At 37.2% G+C, this 24,230-nt stretch overlaps 1 protein-coding gene and 1 long non-coding RNA gene across 16 annotated transcripts in view; one reads left to right on the top strand and one right to left on the bottom strand.

The window, feature by feature from the left end:
• The window catches only part of LOC143898161 (uncharacterized), a 277,565-nt gene that overhangs the window by 49,029 nt on the left and 204,306 nt on the right, over positions 1-24,230 (top strand). For all 5 annotated transcript variants that reach the window (XR_013257125.1, XR_013257127.1, XR_013257128.1 and 2 more), the window contains one exon: positions 3,796-3,870. This is a non-coding gene — a long non-coding RNA (uncharacterized LOC143898161). The remainder of the gene's footprint in view (positions 1-3,795; positions 3,871-24,230) is intronic.
• Positions 1-24,230, bottom strand: part of Mp (collagen XV/XVIII-type protein multiplexin) — a 229,525-nt gene that overhangs the window by 46,235 nt on the left and 159,060 nt on the right. The window lies entirely within an intron of this gene.

The following is a 24,230-nucleotide window of genomic DNA, read 5'->3' as shown; positions in this document are numbered from 1 at the left end:
TTTCAAATCTCAGATTACAACGGGGCATTAGTCCGACGCACGCATTTTTTGCACGATATATGACGTCTGTCCATTAAATCTCGCGGCGCCAGTCGAATATCTCCTCGTCACTTTCCGATTACCGGATCGAAGCGATTTAATCCGCGAATTTTGTCAGCGCCACCGGATTAATCTCGGATTTCGCATTTAGGATATCAGATGAGGCTGAAAGAGAGGATCGAGTGGACGGCTTTTATGTAAAACGCACATCGAGTGCTCTATGTCAAATCTAATATAAAAGGTATTTAATTCTTTTTCAATAAAAACCATGCGATTTGTTGGTTCAAAAAGTGATACAAATTCAGTGATATTTCGGCTGCATAGACATTATTAAAAATAATAACGATGAATATTAGAACGAAGCAAATACAACATATAACTGGGCTTAAAATTAATATAAATTTTGAAAAACTAATGCAAAAAAAAAAAAATTCAGAGATCATTTTTAATAAATAATAACTTATTTGTATCCCGTATAAAGATAAAATAATATATTTTTTGTAAAAAATGCGTGATTAAAAACCTAAATAGAATAGAAGTATTGCAATTATCATAATTATCGTGGCATAGCTAAAATATGTAGATCAATAATGGATATAAATAACCGACAAATTCTCGCCTGGAGAGACGCAGCTATTATTAAAATTTAAAGAAAGATTATATTTAATAACAGAATGATTAACTAATGAGATTATAATTAAGTGACATTAATTAATAAATTAATCTGTCTATCTTTCAGAATAGCGAACCAGTTGCACGATGGAAATTAATAATTTAATGAATGTTGACAAAAATGTTTCTACTAAATATAGAAACTGAAATAGTGATGTAAAACTTGATAGATTTCGCGTTGAATATCCTAGAATCTTCAGTTTACATATGTTATCCATGAGTTTAGCTACAATAAATTAAGCAAATGTGTATTAAGAGAAAGTTGTGGTGAATGCCGACGTATGGCCAGACATGTCGGACTGTTAAACGTCACTACGTGACTAAATAGACGCGGGTATCGTTGCATGTTAATGAACGTGTTCGTCGATGTCTCGATAGAACACGGACAAATGCGTAAGGTTCGATTTGGATTGACTCCGAAAACGGAAACGGCGTTGTGATTGTATCCCGTTAGGAATTAACGCTCGAAATCAGTTCGTCTTATCGACAGTGTCATTTATGTTATTCGTTATTCAATCTTCTGAACTTTATTAATTTCGGAAAGCCAATCTAATGTTTCAATCAAGTCAATCTTCCTTAGATATATAATGCTATGTTACTCTCTGTTGGATTTTGAATATATGTATATACTCTCCATTTATGAGAATGTATGCTACAGTTCTAAAACATTTACAAATAATATATTTACGTACTGAATTCTGTTACTAATATTTTGATCGTTAAATAAAGAGCTACCTGAAAGATTTATATATAATAAACTGCTCTCATATGTTTGAATTTTTTAAACAAGTTAAATCAAATTCTCTTAAAGTAATAAACATACCATTTTAAAGTAGAGTTTTAAATAAACGAGAATAAGTAACGGAATAAAATAACATCTAAACCTTTTTTTCCTTTTATTCTTTAACACGTTTATTTCTTGAATTATTATTAACGAGGTGATATAATAAAAGCTGAAACTATCTTTCCAATGAAATTAATAGCGTAACTAAAAATGAAAAATTTTAAAAACAAAGTTCCTGTGTGTTATTGAAATTTTATTTTATTAATAAACATCACTACGCAATTTAACTTTTTTTATCTCGTCGATTAATATAGCTATTTTTGTTATTTTATTTGCACAACCACAGCGTAACGCTATATATTTTAGCATTACACGATAAATTCTAATCTACGTTAACCAGGCATGTCTGGCACGTTACCGACTTTATTACACTGTAAACATTTGTTCCACATCACGTATTAATTAGACGTAGCGCCCTTGACGTTTTATGTACAGCCGCAAATTACGATGCTAATAAGGAAGTTTTCAAAATAAGCATCACATTTTACACGTGATATATCAAAAGCGCGTTTTCTGCTGAGAATTTTACGATGTCGACCATCTGTGCACTCCTTTTTTACGTAGCGATGAGGCCGGCTTCTTTTCGTCGATATATCTATATATATTTCAGGTGATTTATGTACAATCCAAAGATTATTCGCACGGTAAAATGTCTATTAGTGTACATATAAATAGATATCACGCATGTTATAAAATTTAATTGAAAAATAATCAAACAGAATTTAACAATTTTGAAAGGCTCTATACCATGGAAAGTTTGATTGAATTATGATATTTAATAAACATGTTTACGATACTTTTTTTTTTGATATACATCGTTGACGGAAATGTTATTATATTCTAGTATTATGAACTTATATTTAACTGTTGTATATTTCATGAAAATTTGTAATGTCGAATTTCATTTTAGAATGAATCAAGTAGTCGAATAACATTTTCCATATGCATGTTAAAATGCCGTCATAGGACATTCTACTTTTAATATAGTTGAATATTTTGAACAATAAGTTTCCAAGAATTTTTATGTCGAACGCAGTGCAATTTCTTTCTTAGTTGTCCAAAAGCATTCATTGCTTAGGACGCTTTTTGAGATAACACGTTCAAACGTTTATTTCGCGCGGACCGAAACTATTATATACGCCGCGTTTGGTGCTAATTACAAACGGGGTGAGCGCGCTTGCCGTCGACGCTGTTGCGCGCTCGCGGTTCGCATTCGTATAGCGTCGAGCGATAACAAGTGCGCACGAAAATCGTTTCAAACCGTGAGTACGCAAAGACAATAGTGGCAACGATCGTCGATTCTATCTTAACCTCATTTTGTAACTGGTATAAAGGCGGTCAGAACTTTAGCGACGGCAAAATTGCCAGTGCCGTGCGACGTCGCGGGACCGCGAGTTTCACGACCGATATACAATTGTCCGAATTTGTGCTGGAACTACATGACGCGGCCAGGTATACAATGTCGGCCTTGCATCACCTTGGTACACATTGCGTTTGACACACCGCCTATTATTGGCCGTGCGCGCATAATAAGCTTCTGGGCAAACTGTCCGCTTTACTTTTCGTCCGAGATGTATAAGATCCCGTGTATGGTCCGAGGTCCGAGGGACCACATTGTGGAGCCGGAATTGGTTACACGATTATCGATCTCCGGCGCGGAGCAGATTGTAATCGAGTTCGTGACAATTTCCCGCTAATATTTTGCATACTAATCTTTTTGTTTTGTTATCCCGTGTTTCGCGGTGATTGATTTATATTACGCGCGCGTGAAGATTTACGCTGGGCTTGTTTGAACTATGTTTGCACATGTATATTCCACGTAGCTTTCGCGATATTGTGCGTTATGATTAATTTATGTATGTACAATTAATTACAGGATTAACGTAATTAAATTTTAATACCAAATTAAGTGAAAATAAGCTGAAACACGAAGCATATGTCGACTTCAAATCCGTATAAAAGAAATTGCATTTAAATGCGACGCAATAATACCTGTACTATGTGTTTATTTGTTAATTCGACGTTCAATATATAAGTATAGTAAGAAAACAATTAAATCTTTTCGAGCGCACTTAATGGATACTCCTGCACAAGTGCCATGAAGTTTCTTATTACCTTTCCGATAATAAGTTAATCTGTCTCAGCTTGAAAATAGATAGCACTCGACCGTAATTAGGCAATTAGATGGTAATTAGCGTGGCGCTAATCGTAATTACACCCGCATTCTGTTCTGTTTCCAGACTCCTCCAGTCGTATATGAACGGAAGGCATGCATACGTACTCTCGAAGAGCAGCGGCGCGGCGGCTAATAACAGGTAAACGCTCTTTACAAGTATATACCGGGTGTGCCGTTAAATGCCGAAAGTTGCTTGACGACAGACACAAATTTTGACGTGTAACTTCAGCTCGTTCCCCCGTGATCCGTGATCCGAGTAATCAAACTTCGATACGTTTTACTCGCGTTACATGAACTTTATCATCACATACATCCCAGCTGTTGGAGTTCGAGAAAGTAAATAAACCCTAACACGAAATAATGTTTCCCCTCCATACATGCAGTGACACGTTTCGTAGGACATGCAACCGAAATTGTCCGAGAATATGAAGCAAACGTCGTTGTTATGGAAATAACAAATCTGCTACGTTATTTTACATAAAAAGATAGGGAATTCTTGCTAATCCTAATGCCGCGCGATTCTTACTGTTTATTGACAACTTTGACGTTGATTCAGATCCCATTACTCCTTTCATCAGAATAATGAAAGTAACATCCGCTAGTCTCTCTTCCGAAGAGAATTGCAGCAACAAAAACGGCGGTATAAACGGGAATGATTAATCTCTATTACACGCTGCTGTGACTTTCTCAAGGCAGCGTTTTCACCATTCGTCGATAAGAGATAACAATGAGAAGCCTGAGAAACAATTGTCTTTCTATTGGGGAGAGGAGGGGAAAAAAGGGCTAACGAGGATCCGAAGCGAGCTCCGGTAGCAACGGTTCTAATTAACGAGATCGTATAGCGGCGACACAAAAGAGGAGGAAATGAAGAATCGTTCGCTGCCGATTCGTTCCGCGTATCGAGAATTGTAGATAAAGTCGCTCCTTCCTGCTGCATTCAGCATCCCCGTTTCTTAACTTTCTTACTTTTATTCTCTTCCTTTTGTCCTCTTTTTAGGCATTAGAAGATTAGATGGGAATAAGCCGATAGTACTTAAAAGAATTGATTTTCATTGATTGATAAAATAGTTTATATTATTGATACCATTATTAACGATCGCACTACAGAGCGATTTATTTGATCAATCGGGCATTATTTGATCAATTAATGAAAACTTAAGGATGTTCGTAAAAAATTGAATTTTTTAAATTTATTATCTGTTATATTTTTTTATTTGTATAATATCATTTAAAATGCTTTTACATTTTTAACAATATGTAAGTGCTACTAATATATGCTAATAGGTCAAACTAAAATAACTAATTAAATTTATTGTATATATTTTATGTCTATTTGAGATAATCTGTTATTCGATAATCGCATCTCAGAACTTTTTGATCTAATTTTTTGGTCATGTATCTGAGATATTTTAAAACATGTTTGTTGCTTAAGTCTTTACAATCCAAACTAAAAGCTATTATAGTTATTGTCGCTTTTTCTTGACTATTAACTCGTGCGCATTTGAGATTACTTTCACGACATCGCGATGATAACGGATCGAATGACACAGATTGATTGATATTCATAATGAGTCACTGTGAAAGGGAGAGCCCAAGGGACCCGATTTTTTCATGACGCACAATAACGGATGCCGATCAAGCCGGTCACGCGAACGATCGACCTGTCGCGCTTTCACGGCGTCGGACGTTGGCCGGCCATTTAACGGCGGAATTATGGCGTCGGGCATTACGGCTCTTATTGCGCCTCGGACACAGTATATAGTACATCAAGTATATGCGCCACCTTTTTTCAACTGCTCGTAGCAAGTGCTTAGAACGTTCCGAGTGCAGGATAAATTATCTCGCTTATTTACGACGGCGTTGAAACATTCAAGTTGGGAGGGAATATACATGAATAAGGAACGCCCGCAAAAATTGGATAAGAAAGATAGCTCTTAATTGTAGCAACATGTCTGTCGTAGTATAAAGTTCGTAATTTCGTTACAAGGTATTGCTTTAATAGAATCATTCTTACATAAAAAATTGTCATGCGCCAGTTTCATCTAGTTTTGACAGGTCGATTAATTTTTACACATCAAGACATATTTAATCTTTATATAAATTTAATTATTAATTATTTACAATTTATATTAAATATTATTCTCATTAAAACGAAGCTTGATTCAGAAAATATTAATTATTGTTATACTAATACTGAGACCATGCACGTGATTATTTCTTGGAGTGGGAATACTGCCACTCCAGTGAGATTTCACTCCAAAAGAGTGAAATCTTACTCCAAAAGAGTGAAATCTCACTGGAGTGGCAGTATTCCCACTCCAAGAAATTTAGAAAGTACATAAATTACGATATTAAGAATTACATGTTAGATTTTTCTATTTCAACTATATTTCCCTATTTTTCTAAGATGGAAACTTCAGTTATGAATTCGAATGTGTTCAACGAAGTTTACTTTAATGTTCGGTCCCCCAGGCGCTAGGAATCTGATGGGTTTGCAATATTTATCGCAGCCGACAGATACGCGCGCCCAGGGTACGAATAATACAGAACCGCCACGAGGCACCCTGCATGGGTGACAAAGTTATCGTCGTTCTGTAAGTGGCGCGAACTGCACCTTCGTTGCGTTATGAATGCTCGCGATTCTCCGTCCTAGATACTCAGGAGATACTCGGTGATTTGTGCGTTTCCTTCCGTTGCGCTTTTATTCCCTTCGGGAAGTCTCGAATCGCATTCATAACTGCCCGGAAAAATCGCCGGATCTGCAAACTCGTATAGATCAATCACATTCGTCCCGCCTTCGAAGTCGCCTGGTTGTCGAATGCGACATCCTAAACGCATTCGTTGAAATTCCGCGTGTATTATTCGCAATTCGCTTGAAAAAAATTAGAGTATTGCTGAATTTCATTTTTTTTTCTAAAGATGGATGAAACGTATAACGCGAATCGCAGTTATTATTTCGATATCATTATCTTTATAATTTATTTATATGATTATAAAATAAAAAAAAAAGCATAAATTCACTAGTTATAATAGGTATTCTTTACTAACGCAACGGTGACATACATGAAGAATATTTTTATTAAAATTTATTAAAAATATTTCTTGAAAGATTTATAACATTAAATTCTGATTATGCCAAAACAGTTGCTGCAAATAACTGACGTAAAGAAGCGTGTGAAGGCTCTTATTAGTCAAAACTTTGAGACGACTGAAGGCTAGGAGAACCTTGTGTGTTAACCGAGACTTGGAGTCCGAGTTATGCTCGAGATATTTAAGTTAATGCATTCGGGCTCTTCTTTCAGCTATACAAGCCATCTCTCTTGCTTTCCCTCACGCTCCTTTCGCATGGCCTTCCAAGATGGATGTGCCCAAGAGTGCACGGTATAAGATCCGCTCTAGGAAGTCCTGCTTGCTTTATATTAAACCCCGATTTTACGCGAACGTAATCATAAAGATAAAGATATGCGTAAACCGTTGTATAAAGGCGAGCTCTTCTTTCGTCATTCGACTCGCGGCGCCTCTTCCTGTGAGAACCGGAACTGTGCGATCGTTAAATTGATCCTCCTTTCAACGCGAGCGTCGTTTTATGCGACACGTATATAACTCCCGGTCGACGAGAGGCCGAGTCCCATCGTCGCGATAGCGATTACTATTGTCGTTGGATATATACGCCACTCGTATTACTGTCGCTATGTACGTGTCGATCGAGCGAAACGATACCGTGTGAACGGTGAAATAGTTCCCGATTATATGCGCGCCCTCCGGTCCGGCTATTTTATTCATAATTTTGTTCCTGCGCGGATCTACGTTACAGAATATTCGCCTGCGGTCGGTTGGCACTGACGTGAGTTTCCATGATTCTCTAAGCCCTATGGAATATGACGCTGTTTCTAATTTAATATCTGTATAAAGGCCGCTGGAGTCTGATAGTCACGCAAATATTGTCCATTTAGCTTAGAAGTTTGCAATGCGTGTGTGCATGTATATACAGGTTCAGACGACATGAAAAATGAAGTAATGTTTGCTATAATATATTGAAAAAAGACTGCAAAATAGTAGACTGTGCTTAATTTAAAAAGCATAGTCGAACATGATAATATATCATAATAAGAAAGTTATCGGCGTCTCTCCTTTCTAGAATAATCATTCTTTCGTTAATTTTTCGAATAAAGATAAGAAAAATGAAGGTGGAATGGAGGAGAAAGAGGAATCACGGCCATTTCTTTAGGTAATAAAAGTAATCTCTCAAATTATATGAAAAAGTGCTTTGATAAGCGGGGATAAGAAAAATCAAGGTTTAGATTATACTGATTTTATTATCATTATCTTCGTAATTTTATTTCGTCGTAGTGATCTGTGATAATTAGTTTCATTCTTATACTTCAAAAGAAAAGGACATTAATTTATAGTTTACTTAGATATTAAGGATCAGAGTAGACGGTTGTTCGCAAATGGTTGTATATCCTTTCGATTGAAGTCAATGAGTATAGTGAGATAGAAGGTAATCAAGCACGCCATTGAAACAGTTCAGTTGATATCCGGCATTTTTATTTAAAAAACACATGAGTCAAACTGATCGGGATCTTTCATCAGGATGCTTCATAGTTTTAATTAAATATCCGTTTAATTAGTCTTTCTGATTTTTAATCGGTTTACTAATAATAGTCTCTCCCTCTCTCTTCCTCCCTTCCTCCCTCCCCCTTCTCTCTCTCTCTCGAGCTCAAGCTTGCGCGCATGCAGCTTGCGATCAGGTTCAGATTAGCCGTAGAGTGATTCTAGATAGTATCTTCATTATCTCGAGATTAACTCAATGCTCCAAGCTTACTCCCTATTAAAGCTGTGTGCATTGAATAGTAGAACGTTCCGCAGAGACGCATTAATTAATAAATTAATGTTATAAACGATGAATTTAATATTTGATGGAATTAATTGTTATACAGACATTATTTGAATTTATTTCCGCATATGTTATAAATGGGTAACAATACATAAATAAATAGAAACGAGATATAATATATAGTATATTAAGAGAATGTCTTTAATAAGAGATAAATCAATCAGTGAAAAATTGGCAATTGTCATAACCTGATGGTCCTGGAATATTCGAAATACGGAATGCGTTATGACAGGCCACTCTATACCATCTGGATGTAATATACATCAACAAAGCTGGTCTCTCCTCCGGTGAGATTGATATGGCAAGTCCATGTTTCCAAATTAGCTGCGTATTTGGCACTAGAGTGACGTTGACTAGCAGGTTCCCGGAATAATCTACGATCTTATATACGTGTCAATCTATTATCTTATGTACGGTAATAATTGTTATGGATCGTCGGAAACTTTCCATCTCGGACAGGCAATTATATCTTATGATTTAATATTTTTCCGGACCGTGTGACGCGCTCTATTTCTTAATTCTTCAATCAGTTTGTAAATAAAGACTGTTCTCTGCACGTTCAGCTGGCAGGTAAAAACTTCGCGTTTCCAATACTTTGATATTTTTCCATTAACCCAGATTTGGATATGAAGAGTATGAGAACATTATATAACAATTGACGAACATCGTTCATCTCTGCTTCACAGGAGGAGATCGTCAAGTATATTTATCTTAAGAAGATTATCTTAAGAAGAGCAGGATTTCTCATTTAGCGCAATAAATAGTTTCAAAAGAAATCTTCGCTTGCAATCTTCCGTTCATTGAGAAAAAATATTGCGAAAAAAAGTTTATATCTCTATATATATATCACTTCTGACAGAGATATTTTTTATTTATGTTTATTATGTGTTTATCTCCTTCTAAATATGATAATATAATTTTCTTTTCACAATTATATAAACTTAAAAAATATAATTATTATTATTTTGTATTTTTTTTTTTGTTATGTGCGAGACACCTGACGATTATGTAACAATTACTAATATCGCAAGAACTAAAAACCTAAAAAGTATACATTTTATTATATTTATGTTACACTTTGAAATGTGCCATGGAAATATTTAATTAATGCAATATTTAGTTATATAATATTTAGTTAATATTGATATTTAGTATTTGCCATAACGAGAACGCTCACTTCTTATATCGTCACACGACAGGCGGGTGAGGAAATAATCCAATATTTTTGATATAATATGTCGTTTTGGTTTTGTCTTTTCTATTATTTTCGCATCTGAAAGATAATGATGCGCGCAATATATCAAAATTTGCGCATGCGGTTTACCACAAATGTCGTTGATGACGTAAATTGCAGCTGCAGTTTCATTGACAGCCCGGAAATTTCGGTGGCGTACTCAGTGCATATACATACACATCCACATAGTACTACACGAAAGTGAAACTCGGTCGTACCGCGGTTTACTCCCGTTCTAATCTTCTAATTGCGTTTCTTGACGTACGTCAGTGGGAGTTCGGCGCGATATACTTTATCAGTTTTGTAATGAATTCCGAGGGGGACAGAAATACGTATATCGTATTCGCAAAATGCATTATTATTTCAGTTTTCAATATAAAGGGGGACGGGCTTAACCGGATTTATCAGCGAAAGCTGATGTGCGTTCATCGGATAATTCCGAAATTGATTTATGGCGAAATAAATTCTCCCAAATTTTTAAGCTCGCAACGAAATTTCGACCAACACGCCGTTCGTCGAATCGCTTGACAAACGGAATTGTAAACCCAAATATTGATTGGAATATTGTGAGAAATCAGAGGACGGAAACAATGGGGATACGTGCATGGTTTGAGAATTTAAAACTGCAGTATTGTGCGAAACGATATATTGTTACGCGCGTTTCGACACTTTTGGCGAAATGTTGCGTGGATTTTTTATGTTAAAAGTGGGAATTTCTTTTACGAGGTACGGCCCAACGAAATCCTAACTTTTACTTGATATTGCGTGTTTTAAGTTTTAACGGACCATATTTTTACCGTATCGTTGAACGAGAATCTCTGCCAATCAGCGTTGCTGTGCTTTTTGTCGTTTTATGATATCCCACGCTAATGTTTGCGCTGTTATCATCGACGACGTGTTATTTAATTTCCATTCGACAGAGCAGCATTTGAAATTTTTGTTCCGTGCTGCTAAAAAGCCTTAATTTTAAATGAAAATCTCTGTTAACGAAATTCAAATAATTCTCGAACTGCATTTCATTATAGAAGTTGAATATTATCAAAAATTATCACGATCCTGAACCGCGGTCTGCTACTAGGAAAATTTGCCCGTGGGAAAATTTGAACTAATATACGTAATTTAAGCAGTTTTTACTTATACATTGCAGACACACAAAATTAATTTCGCAATCTTGTTTTTGTCAATAATACGAGTTTAGAAGACTTTACTATGTATAATATGTTAAAAATATTAGAGGATCAAAATTATATTTTAAACGCGGGTTAAATTTAATTTAGAAATGTGTAATAAATTTTTGTACAAATATCACTATAAAATATGAGGCTTTTTTTATGAGAAATAATGTATATTAATTAAAAATTGTCGAGCTTAAAGAAGAGTTTATTGATATTTTAGGAAGACACAAAGCATACATTTTTGACACGAAATAATTATTCATTACGTAATTAAAAAATGTAACACTACATATTTTTATGACAACATTTCACCGAAGAGAAAAACGTTGCCGAATCATTTCATCTGTCACATCCACATTCTTTCTCAAGGACACGTGAAAACGAACGACTGACAGCTAGGGGAAAGGAGAAAGGTAACTGAGCGATTGCTGTAATTTATGGCGTTGTTACGTCGGCTCAGCCCCAAAAATACGTCCTCGGTACGTAATGAGGTTGTATACGAAGAAGAAGCTTCATGCTAAATCTCCTGTCGCAGCTCGTATTACTTATTCCGTTCGCAACTACGAGAACACTCGAGGCGTCGCCGAGGGAACGCGTGTGTTTTTTCACTGCGCGCGCGATCTCGTGTCTCCTTCGCTGTTCTTTTTACGAACTTCCACCTGCGGTTCCTTCGCCTTCGACAAACCCGGTCCTGTTTGCACGAGCAATTCTCTCGCGTCGGGTCTCTCTTTCTCCGGCGGGAGCCGAATGTCAACCGCGCTGCGTCAACAGTGAGCCCCATCGGAGGATCTCGGCGGAATCGTAAACACATCCGTTCCCTGTTCACATGCGATTTTTCGCCCGTGTCCGTCAGGATTCCGGGTGCTTGATAAGAATTTCTGCTCGTACACGACCGAGCTTCGAATGGGGTTGCGCATTGAGAATTTAGGATTAAGAAAGCGGTAATGCATGGCGCATGTGGCGGTTCTTCTCTTTAATTTATTTAGCCTCTGTAAATAGCTTCTACGTAACACCAACCAACGGCGATGGTCCCTAACGTGTTATCTTTTATCCGCGGCGTTCTTTACCCGTTCAAGCTTAAGCAAAACGTAGATAATAAATAACCGTAAAAGGAGGAAAATAGTATATTAAAATAAAGAAATAGGGGCTAGAAGAAAATTATTTATTATATATATATATATATATATATATATTTATATAAGTATAGTTTTATATATTTAGCAGCATTTGAATTAGTTGCATACATAAAATGTTATGAAGAACAGAATTTATGCTTTAATTGGAAAATAGCGAAAGAGAACGCTGTGCATTTTTATAATTTATTTGTGACTATTGATTGTTTCCCGCCTATAGTTCCTGAAAAATTCAATGGATATTTTTGCTCGCTGCATGACCCCATTATTTGCATTCTAACCGGCTAGAAAAATGGTTAAACTGTTGTTGGAATTATTTTGTAGTGCGTTTGACGATTGTATTTCTGCAGTGTTCGGAGGGGGTTAAATGAGCGTTAATTTCAACTGTCGTTATTGCGTAGAATGGGAAGTTTCTGTCGTTTCGCGCCAACTCTGTGCATTATACTTCTACAAATGGTAGTTTCGTACATTGGATATTACAAATACGCTTCTCTCTCACTCTGTCTCTCTCTTTCTCTCAGCTTAGAGAAACTGCAATTCGCACGAGGCGAATCTACCGAAGCAACCGCGATTATTTCAGACGAAATTGCGTATCCTGCTACCTGCGGAAAGTCATTCTCCGTGAATTATATATCCAGCTCGCAGCGCAAGCGTATAATGAGGGGCAATTTAAAACGTGGAAAGAGCGAACTTATAATCAACGCATCTCGGCTTTTAATTAATAGAACTTCGTCTCTGGGCATCCCCAGACGCCCATATTTGCGCGAAGATGCGTCGGGGACGAGTAAGCGGGTGCGCGAATCTACTCTTCCGGAGAAACTTGTTTAGGTCTACGCGTTTCGGTGTAGAGGTCCGAAGTTTCCATTACGCTCTACTCGCCGAAAAGCTTCCCTGTCCCGTAACTTCAAAGGGATTTCGAAACTTTTTGTCAAGCGGGTTGGCGTTATTTCTCTGTTAGCTGGTTGGAACCGTTCGTTCCAAAGCGTGCGATGTAAAAGTAATTTAGGGAGCCCGCTCGTTCCGTTGCCCGGCCCGTGTATATTTATGAACTAGTTTGTAACCGCGCGGGATATATGTACGCGGTATATATTGGAAATAACTTTGATCTAACTATCTAACAGACTGAGAATCGCGCGGGCGGATAATTTCAACAGCGCTGTCTCTTATTTGCGCGATTTCTACCACTTCTGTAATCTTGACAAATCCTTTGCCGCTGGGCGAAAATTCACAATACAATCTCTCTGCTACGCGAACGCCACTGTTTAACACTCTCTTCGCAAATAGAGGTTGATTTCGAATCTGGGATAGGTCTTTTACGGAGGGCTTTCGAAATAAATTTCCGGTTCCTGATAATTTTTATACTTTAATATATGCATATACGTGGTTATTGAGACTTATTTCTGTAACTATACGTATGAAACGTATTATATATTTTTCAAAGATAGAACCGTGATACTTATCATTTCCTAATTATTACGTGTTCATAAGTTGTTTATATATCACAAGATTGTTGAACATACTAATTATTTTTTATATTTGCCCAACTTCTCAGCATTCCTTTGTTTCCAACGAGGCAATCGATATATGATAACTTCGTTACATTTTCTCACGCCGTAAACCTTGCGTTTTCGCCGATCAAAACTTCAGAACTTGCTTCGTATCGAGAACAGCTTGATCGAAGTTTCAAAGAAATTTCTCAAGTGTTTGTCAAACGTACAACGTTATTTCGAGGTGCTCGTGTGTTATTTCTTAGAAGTATAGGATCGTTTCAAGGCGCGGGCTATCGCTGAAGCGATCGCTCGCGAAACACCTTGCATTACATAACTGTCCCAAAATAACACAAAAATGAAATTGTTTCTTTTCTTTATGCTTTTTTTTTATTTTATTGTATAACCTTACATTCCGCGCTATAAATGTTTTCGTAAGAAAATCTTTTCTCTTGTGCTTCCGTGACGTTTTAAATTTATTCTGAAAAACCCTCATACAAGATACGCATACATTTTATCAGATTTCAATGCTTATACTCGCGATATTTTTGATCCCACGTCTAAGAATTGTCATTCGCTCGAGTTTCAAAGCCAACGTAAGGAGAGGCATCCAACGCATGCTTGGCTGCTCACCCAGTATATGCAGCTGGTGGTATGGTAGCTCGAAGCCATGGCACGTAAAATCTTTATTTTTGTTAGGAAACAGGAAGCGCGAAAACGAACACGTCTCGAGACCTAGTGGAGCTCTATCAGATGCGGATACGTTTATCCGTCCACACTTGCAGGTTGTTCGTTATTTGAACTCGGAGATTCCCTAACAGGATATATATATATAGTTCTTAAAATAAGAGCTCAAAGTTCCTGATAACGCGTCCATATTCACGCGTCCACTTTTTACGGGTAGCTCGGAAAATAGGGCGCTCAAAAAACAATTAAGTTGATCTTAACTTCTGTTCATCAAGATTTACATTGAAAGTCTCAATGTTGAAACTTTCAAGATCGCGAGCAAAGTTAACGTTTGATGAAACTTTAGTTAAATAAAAAGGGGTTCGGCTCTCTTTCTGTTTCTCTCTCGTTCCACTTATCACAAACGGATTAGCCGAGCAAGATATATGTACGAAACGCTTCGTAATTTATCCAATTGTTCGACGTGAAATTTTCTCTTATCGTGGTAGAACGGAACGCCAGTTCTTTCGTCAGTCATTCTCGCTATCCCGACGTCGATGAAAAATGTATTTAACGGACGTTCGTACGTCTATATTCGTAGAACGCTTGGAAACCCCGAGGCGTTGTCGTCACTGGTAAAAAGTTTATTTCCGGCCGCGACGAACGGAAACTTGGAAATGAAAAGGCTCCGAGACAAAATTTCACGTCACCGCCAGGGACTCACTTATTCATTGCATCACGTCGTTCGCGCGTTCCCGCGACATTCGGGATGCGAAACTGAAGTCTCGTGCACAAACATGACATATGGAGCGTACATTGTTGTCGGCTTCTTCGTGTGCTGCCTTGCGATACGAAGTTTTTTGCAGATTTATCATTGCACGAAAAATAAATGAATATAATATGATCTAAAATACAGAAACTTCTGATTACAAAATTCTATGGTGAATCTAAAATCTACAATCTGTGTGTGTGAAGTAACATGTAAAGCAAGCCCTAAATTCACAGAATGTTGTTGGATCCCTGACAAACTGCTTTGCCTACTGCTGTGCGTGTTCTGTCTGCAACAATGCTTGTTGCAAGCTACCTGGTTGTCTGCTTTCACTGATAGATCTCGTGCTGTTTTGTGCGTGTCTCGTTGCATGCAACAAACGTAAGGTTCTAGCACAGGAATCGTTTGTATTTCGCAAGAAATTTTCAGAAATTGCACAAGTCTGGAATACGAAAATAACTTTTATATAACCTTTTATCTTCGCTGACATTTGTTAAGTGCCATAAAGAAAATTATTTTACAAAAGCTTTTTACGAAATGCGCAGTAATAAAGAAATTTGTATCTCTTATATTTAGCTATATAGCGTTGAGCTACAACATTGAAGAGACTTTTAATAGTTTTGTTCTTTCTTCATACCTATATCTTAATTTTATCCGTTATTTGATAAATGGAGTGGGATAGTTTTATACTCGTGTGCAATCAAAAAGTTAAGTTCTAAGAATGTTGATATTTTGATTAAATTTGATTATTTTATATCTTTGGCGCGTTTCGCGTCGACTCCCTTTTCCGCGAAATACTCAAGAAAGAGTAAGACTTTAGCCTAGTTACAACGTTATTTCACGGTGGCCGCTTCCGTTGTTTGTAGCCGGTGTAGCCAATAAGTTTACCTGCTAAGGAGGACGTTTAACTCCCCTCGAAGTCGCGACCGCGTTAAAAAAGTTAGTGCGCTGGTGCCGATCTTCGTCGGTCTTACTTTGTACGTGAAGTTAGAACCGAGGGAGAACCGCGCCACGTGCATAAGAAGCCCTATTTTACTCCGTCCGTCGCTGGCGCACAGCTAACACAGAAATGAACGCGTTTTACAATGCAACTTGTTTATGAGCTGTTTTACAAGCGGTTACGCTCGTTTTTTTTTCTATAACGACATCCGTTTGCATACCGGTATAACTCAAAATTACTTCTTTGAAAACTATGAGGTGACAGCTTGGTTACAGCTGTAAGAGTAAGAATACAATGTGTGATGTAAACTCTTTTATGTAACCTTTCCAACAAGATGCGTTGGCATGAAAAATTTAAATAAATATATCTAGTTATGTGTTGCAAAGAGTACCATATACACGACACATCATAATAATTTTTCACAAGAATTAAAGTTATATCTTACACAATTAATTTTTATAATGTGATATCGTATTATATTACATTTTTTGCTCTTATTTTTAATTTTTTTACATGTGATCTGTATATAACTTTTGAATATGATTTAAATTCAATCAGTTTGATTTTTAGTTATTTCTTTGCGTTGTTTTTAGCACTTTAGATTTTCGCAAAATTATATTTCGCGTTTTAAGTTTTCAATTCTTTGCAGTATCTAAAAAATCGTGATGTTACATTTTTAGGAATAAGTAATGTTTTAAAAAATAATAGAGGTAATGGTAATTTATTAATGCATAGACTATAAAAAGAAGATTTAATGCTATAGTTTTCCACGTTTTCTTTATACACGTGTTTTAACTTTTGACATTACGCGATCAACAATTATGTACGTTTTTTTGCTACTAATATCATAATCCAATATAAGCTGTAACGGCGAGTCAGTAAAAATTTAATTGATTGTTCTTCTCGGCTATTTAATTCCGGACTCTGCTCTCCGAGCAATGCGAGCGAGCTCGATACAACGAAATTTCGCGAGCCCTCTGCGTGTACATGTACCCGCGATCTGTATTCCTCTGTGTCCGCGTGGCCCCGCGTGCATCCTGCCAGGGGTCGAGTGCTCGAAATACGGATATCCGGCCGCGCATCGAGCCAAACTAAACTCGAACGGCATTAGAGTCGGTGGCAGCGTTAAACGGTACGGCTGGCACCTTCGCGTGACCGCAGCCACGCTGAACTGAGCCGAGCTGAGCGAAGCTGAGCTGGGCCGAGCCAAGCCGAGCCGAGCCGCGCGATTTGATTTATGAATCAGCGTCTCGTCAGTAGCTGGGTATCCCGACAAGTTAGTGACGGGTCAGTTATGGTTCACCGTGGTGGTGGTGGTGGAGCTTACAGTCGCGCGCACGCTACACGGTGATGTAACTAGTCCATACCCCTTCGCCCGCGAACCAGTCTGCCCCCTCGATTACGGATGCGGACCCCTCCGGCTAACAAGCCATTCGAACTTTGCCGCAGCACCCGCCTCGGGGAAACCCCGTGGCCTCTTCTCTCCTGATAGAGTACGAAACTTACTTGTCTTCTCCTCCTCCTTCTCCTCCTCCTCCTCCTCTACCTTTTCCTTCTTCTTCTATCAACCCTCGCGCTCGTCCTCTATATAGACAACATGACACCCGTTTATTCGTGCGCGCCCTCACAGACAACGTCTCTCTTCCTCTCTGTCTGTACAGCGCATGACGCGTGGAGAGCCGAGTTATTCGAGGGTGATGGATTGTTTGATTTAGTATTAGCTCGGCCCGAGCCGAGCGACACCGCGTGGCACCGCGCTATCCTTATCAGCGTGATCGAATTAAGACTTGATTGTTGACGCATATATGTTGAAGAAAATTTCATTGCATCGCGAGATATCATTTCTCTCGTTCTTTTTTTGTTGCATGGTCTATCTTCACGTTAAGTAGTACGCAGATAAATTCTAATCTTTTATTGCGAGAAGATTCTAAAGAAAAACGAGGATTTTTTAGTCAATATCTGATGGGACAATAATGCTTTTTATGTAGAATGTAACACGGAATCGAATTTAATTTATCGTGTCACACACACAGGTATATATGTTTAGAAATATAGGTTTCTCAAGAAATCTGTTGATTTCGGACAATGTTCTTAATTGTGACAAAAATATCTGCATTCCGAGCAACGTCATAAGATTCAAATTTGGGGCCGGAATTCGCCACTTGACTTAACCGTGTTACACCTTAATTAAAGTTTTGCATTTCGATGTTAAGGGATGGCTGTCTTCCCGATTGCTATAGTGGACGCCTCCGGCTAACAAGCTATTCCAAGTTTATTGCTGTATCATGGAGAAACCACCGAGAGGTCTTCTCTCCTGATACAACACTCTCTGTTGCTCGCTATATAACCGGCTCAATGCTACTTTATCAGACCGCGTATAACGCCTTTGTCCCGATGCCAGTCGGCTTTTTTGAACAGTAATATAGGCAACATTTGTGTTTACAAGATTGCATTATTGTTGCTTTTTGCGTATCTTTTGAAGAAATGAGAGGGACACATAGAGATGATATAAAAGAACATAAGAGAAACTCATTTCCCGCGTTTTCTTTTCGCTTAGGTTAGTCTTGCTTTTTGCAGGAGCGTAATATAAAAAGAATATATCAAATTTTCTTTTTCTTTTTTATAAAATATAAAGATTACCTTCTTTGGATATTTACAAGAATAATTAAGTCACGGTAAAAATGTATTATTATAAATCGGTTAATAATTCTGTACTTGTGTAAATTTAAGAACATCCGCCTTTTTGACGTTTGGCGTTATATTACATGCAGTTAAGGCTTCTGGGTACTCGTCGCGGCTATATTGGAATTTGGAATGTGATGTCAGAAGCGAGAAATGACACGTTAAAAATTCTTGCATGGTATTTCCAAATAAAAAGATATTTGCTTAAAATAACACTACAGATCACTTTAGCACATTTCAAAAATACTTCGAGTTGCATCCTTTTCCCTTGACAGTTATTAAACATCCGTAAAACGAATGTGAAACGATGCAGGCTTATGCGCAGGCGCATGACTAGGTTTCATATTAAATTCATTTTAAGCTGTTTATTAACTTTCAAGAGAAAGGGGTAGACCTAACTTGAACTCGGAGTATTTTTTAAGTGTGCTGAAGTGATCTGAAGTGTTATTTTATGCAAATATGTACCTTTTTATTTGGAAATGCCGTGCAAGAATTCTCAACGTGTCAAATCTCAACGTTTCTCGCTTCTGACGTCACATCTCACGAGATGTCGGGAAAGAGCCCAGGAGCCTTAAGCCGGAAATATTTCTGCAAAAAGAAAAGGAAAATGCGTACTCTGACTTGATAATTGCATTATCCGATCATGAGGCGCGTCTGGAAATATTGATGGCCGCACAGCTTTTTGCGCAATTAAAAAAAGCAATATTCTATGCACACTCAATTTGAGCGCTCGCGGGAATTCACCGGCATACGGTTGCAAATTCGCGGGTAATTACCGCGTGAAGTACCGCTAGCCAAACATCACGTAGTCTTTAGCGGATGTATCGTGCGATGCGCGTCCTGCATTTTTAAAATCGTGATTGCGCGGGGAAAAATGCACTATCTACCAGGGAGTTCTTCGTTCGGCTTGCATTTCACGATTTTTCGCATTTTCTCATTGTTCTGTACCAACGAGTTTCTATCACCTTCTACATACTTCACCGGATTATCCGCGAAAAAATATTTTTCGTGTTTTATTTATCCGTCCGGATAAGTCCGACGAAAAAAAAGACTCGTTAACATTTTACTACAAAAGAGTATAGACACTTTTTTCACAAGAGTAAATTGCGTAAAAAGAGATACGTATTTTGTTTGGCTGATGATACGTTGTAGACGAATTTAATGCGAAATTTTTAGTTGCGTTTTTCTCCCCGGATTTTTTAAAGATCATCAGATTTTCATGTAAAGAATATTAATATAAATGTAACTGTAAAGAATTTTCTGCGAAAAATTATGTAAAAGAAAGTTAAGAATATTCTTATATAAAATGATTAGGCATATGATATACATATTCTAATTATAGTTAATACATGGCTGTGTCTCAATTACGCAATGAATTTTAATATCTTCTCATCCTGATTATACTTTCGACAAGAAAATGCAAGTCATTGTGTAGTCTTGATGCTCAGTTATTAAATAACCGTCAAGAATATAAGTTAATGTTACAGCAAAAGAGCGCTGGATCTTTTATGTACAGCTTGTTTAGTCTTTGTGCGACTTCGTGATTTTTAATAGTAACTATCAGAAAGTTCTATATTTAATTAGTATGCGAGTTGTGCTCGACTCACATAAAAATTCTTTTGAAAGCGCGCGAATTTACGGACATTATTGATAAATACAGATATATATCAGATGAATCGGCCGTCCTATATTCCATTTCTCGTGCGCCCTTTCACTTTACTCGTTGATATTACCCATCAGCTAATATTGCTCGCGAGTAGAATTATTAATTTAATGAAATGACGCGAAAATCCGTTTTTGTCGCTTTATCCGGATGTTTCCCAATTTTCGAAACGCGTACCGTGTGCGTGTGTACAAGTATTATACTTTTATAACGATTTCCCGAGCGCGTCTCTCTGAACATTTTTACGCGCGAATACGACGCCGCGCGTCTCGCAACGACGAGTTCGCTTGTCGTTTTACTCTTGTCAATATACATACATATACGAAGAACCAGAGCCGGCGGCGATAACCGCGCACGTTCGTTTCCGCTAATGGAGTACTCGCGTGATTTTTTTTTCTTTTTTCTTTGCCGCCGGCGAAACGAGGAACGTGTTCGTAAAAGAATACTGTGGAATCCGTGCGCATTAGTAGAAGGATTAGGACATCGTACATTAAATAATTAAGGATCATTGCATCGCGGAAATCTTCTATTCTCGGGTCGAGATAAACTAACAGCAGAATATAACTTTCCGCGATTGAAAACTTACATACATTCTTTTTTGATTTACGTGAATCTAAAACTCTTCTCCGCTTTACGAATATTAATTCATTATTGACTATTTTTGAGATAATGTTTTAATATTTAAAAAAATTAAATTACGATTTTGAAAAAATAAATATAAAAATGGTTATAATTTTATAACTTTTTTAGTAATCGATTCTGAAGACTTTACTGTGTTTATTTTGTAAAAGTTAATTTGACAAAAGTTTTATATGTATATTTAACCCTGAGAACCATTACAATTTGCACTTTTATAAAAAAGTTGAAAACGTTCGTCATTATTCTAAACTTATATAACACTTTTCAATTAATTTTGTTTGTTCTCTGTCTTGCGATACTTTTAGACGATCAATAATGTAAATTTTAAGTAATTACTGACTGCTCTGCATGCTAATCGAGCAATTGGGTCAAGCGTTCGAAAGAATTTTTTACGTTCATATGATGACGTCGCTACATCATGAACCTTCCATTTTTCAATTCCTCATTCTTCATTTTATTACGTTTTATCTATTATGAGACAATACTTATACATGATAGCATGCTGCAGTACGCTATGAAGGATAGTTATTTTTATACAATACACGCCGATTTTATATGATGATATTTTGATATCAAATTTATCAAATCTATCAATTTTATTTGACCATTTGCGGATTTCTGGTAGAATTGTTAAAAGTCTATTAAATTGTATTTCACTGATACGTTTATAATTGTAAAGCTAAAATGGAATGGCTGTCACTTTAATTACAGTAATGGACGTATCGAATTTCAAAATTGAATTTTTGTTAACTAAAACAACGAAAGGCTAACAATAGCGGAGATCGGTCTCTTCTAACTTACTGATTATCGCGTTCGAAGAATCGAATGAAAAATTCAGGGGAACAATTCTCCTACCTACATTTCTACTATGCGCTTCCGTTGCAAGCTGGCGAAACACATGTATCGCGTGGCAAAGTGCCGACTACGTTTCAGGTCGCGATCTGTGACGCGATCGGCAACGGTTCAAATGTGAGTCGCGCTCGCTTTTGAGAATAGAGCAACCAGAGTAATTCACGCCAATTAATCTCGCTCTTTGCGGCAAGACATGTCGACACATTGCAAACACGGTGGTACACATGCCGCGAAACTCTAATTGCATGAGCGCTGCGAGAACGGGAACTTTGCTACGTCGACCGTGTCGCCCGCGAACAATTGCGCTGCTGTAGACGTTGTATTATTACCCACGGAATACGTCGCCGTAGAGATTATGAATCGATTATTCTCGATTAGATGTGGCTGGTATAATAATGTACTCGGTAATACTACTCGGTTTTGACTTTGTATGTACTTTTGAGTACTGTGTGTGCTGAGAACAGGAGTAAAATGATAATACTTAGCCAATTAGCTTAGTTTCTTAACTTCATTAATCCGAAGCAGTTAACGAAGTTAACTTATGTAAAAAGATTAAGAGAAGTCATAAGACTTTTTTAAATAAAAATAAACAATAGATAAAAGCAGATTATATATTTTTCACGTAATATGTGAATCACATTATCATCACAATAATTATTGCGTGGAATTACGAATTCTAGAATTATTCTACGCTAGTTGCATGCGGAAAAGTATATAATTCACGACAACATGTTCCAAGTTTGTTCTCTTCGCAGGTAAATCATTTTCCGCATCCTGTTGTTTATGCAAAAGTTATGTATTATACGTTCTTATGTATTACGTGTCGGTGTTCTCAGACCTTCGTCTTCTTTCATGGTGTAAATATACGCGCGCGACAAATAATGTAGTTTTTACATTTTTGATATGATACTTGTACATATACACCTGGATACAATTTGAAACTGTCGAGTCGTTTCGTTGAGCAAAATTTATTTCACACGGTATACTTTTAAGTGACGATTCGTCATAATTATTACCATAATATTCCATAATATTATCGAATTAGGATCTGATCCGAAATATGTATTTTACTCTATAACACACACATACACACACACATACAAAGGTTTGATTGCAAAGTTTGATATTTAATGTTAAATATTATAAAACGATATGCACAAATATGATATTTAATGAATATATTTATTTAAAATATTAAAAATTATATATAGAAATTGCGAGAATTTAGAACACCCCAGATATATATGTTACGTCTATCTATAAAGAGAAGTAGTCGATGTACTGCTTTTCAGGTATCTGATATACTCCATTTGCGATTTAATCATCCATATTCAAAGCACTGTGAGGGTGATAATCTCAAAGTATTCCGGTAATCAGCGAAATTTGCAGTTGCTTTGTGAGTCAACGATAGTTATTGGCGGGGGCAAAGTCGTGATTGATCTTTGGTTGAGGTGGAGTATAAGCGAGGAGAGAGTGAGATATAGGGGGAAGGGAGAGAATCGAATTCATCGGAAGTCCGCGCAAATCGGTCGGAAAGCGGGCGCAAGTTCGACCAGCGTGCAAACTTTACAGCGAGGCACCGCGTGCGAGCTGCAAGTACAATTCATTTCGGCCGCACTGATAATTATAGCGATTTATTCGCGGTGAACGGGTGCCGTTAATTCAAGTCGCGGCATAACGCGTGCGCATACGTCACCGGAATAAATTATGCAAACACGCTGAGGTGTGGGCCGAGCTGACGATGGTGGTTCGGGCGGACTATACAAGTGACGAAAACGGAGATTGATATTATCAATATCCGTTGCTTATATTATGCAATATACATAATGCGTGTAATATGCATTTTCTGGAAAAAAAATGTTTGCGTGATTGTTAAATATTTTTTAATCGATCATAAAATTTATATTTATATAAATATTATTGATTTTTTGGTTGATATTGGTTAAACAACTTATGAGAGATGATATCTATGTAAATTATACGCTACAATACTTGTTATACATAGGTTATCGACTATTAATATATTTCTAACGATATTGATATCAAAGGATTGCATAGAATTGTCGATATGAATCGCTGAATCTCTGAGCTTGTATAGGACATCCATATTAAAAGCCACAATTTTAAAACGAATACGCCGGATTGATATGTGAAATGCAATCGCACGGGGCGGGCTTTTTGTCGCAGCTATTCGCTCTCGTCATTATCTATCTAAACCTATTGTTTCGAATCCCTAAAATCCAAAGAGGTTTTAGCGAACAGTACTTCACGTAACGAGAGTCATCTGCCCCTGCATGTAGAATCGCGTAATTAATCATGGCTGATGCGTATAATAAACGTCGATGTTATTTCGAAAAATCAA

This window comes from Temnothorax americanus, unplaced genomic scaffold (assembly GCF_048541705.1).
Source record: "Temnothorax americanus isolate GAGA-0224 unplaced genomic scaffold, ASM4854170v1 Scaffold22, whole genome shotgun sequence".
NCBI lineage: Eukaryota > Metazoa > Arthropoda > Insecta > Hymenoptera > Formicidae > Temnothorax > Temnothorax americanus.
The sequence above is the reverse complement of the archived record's forward strand: the minus strand, read 5'-3'. Positions and strand labels throughout refer to the sequence as shown.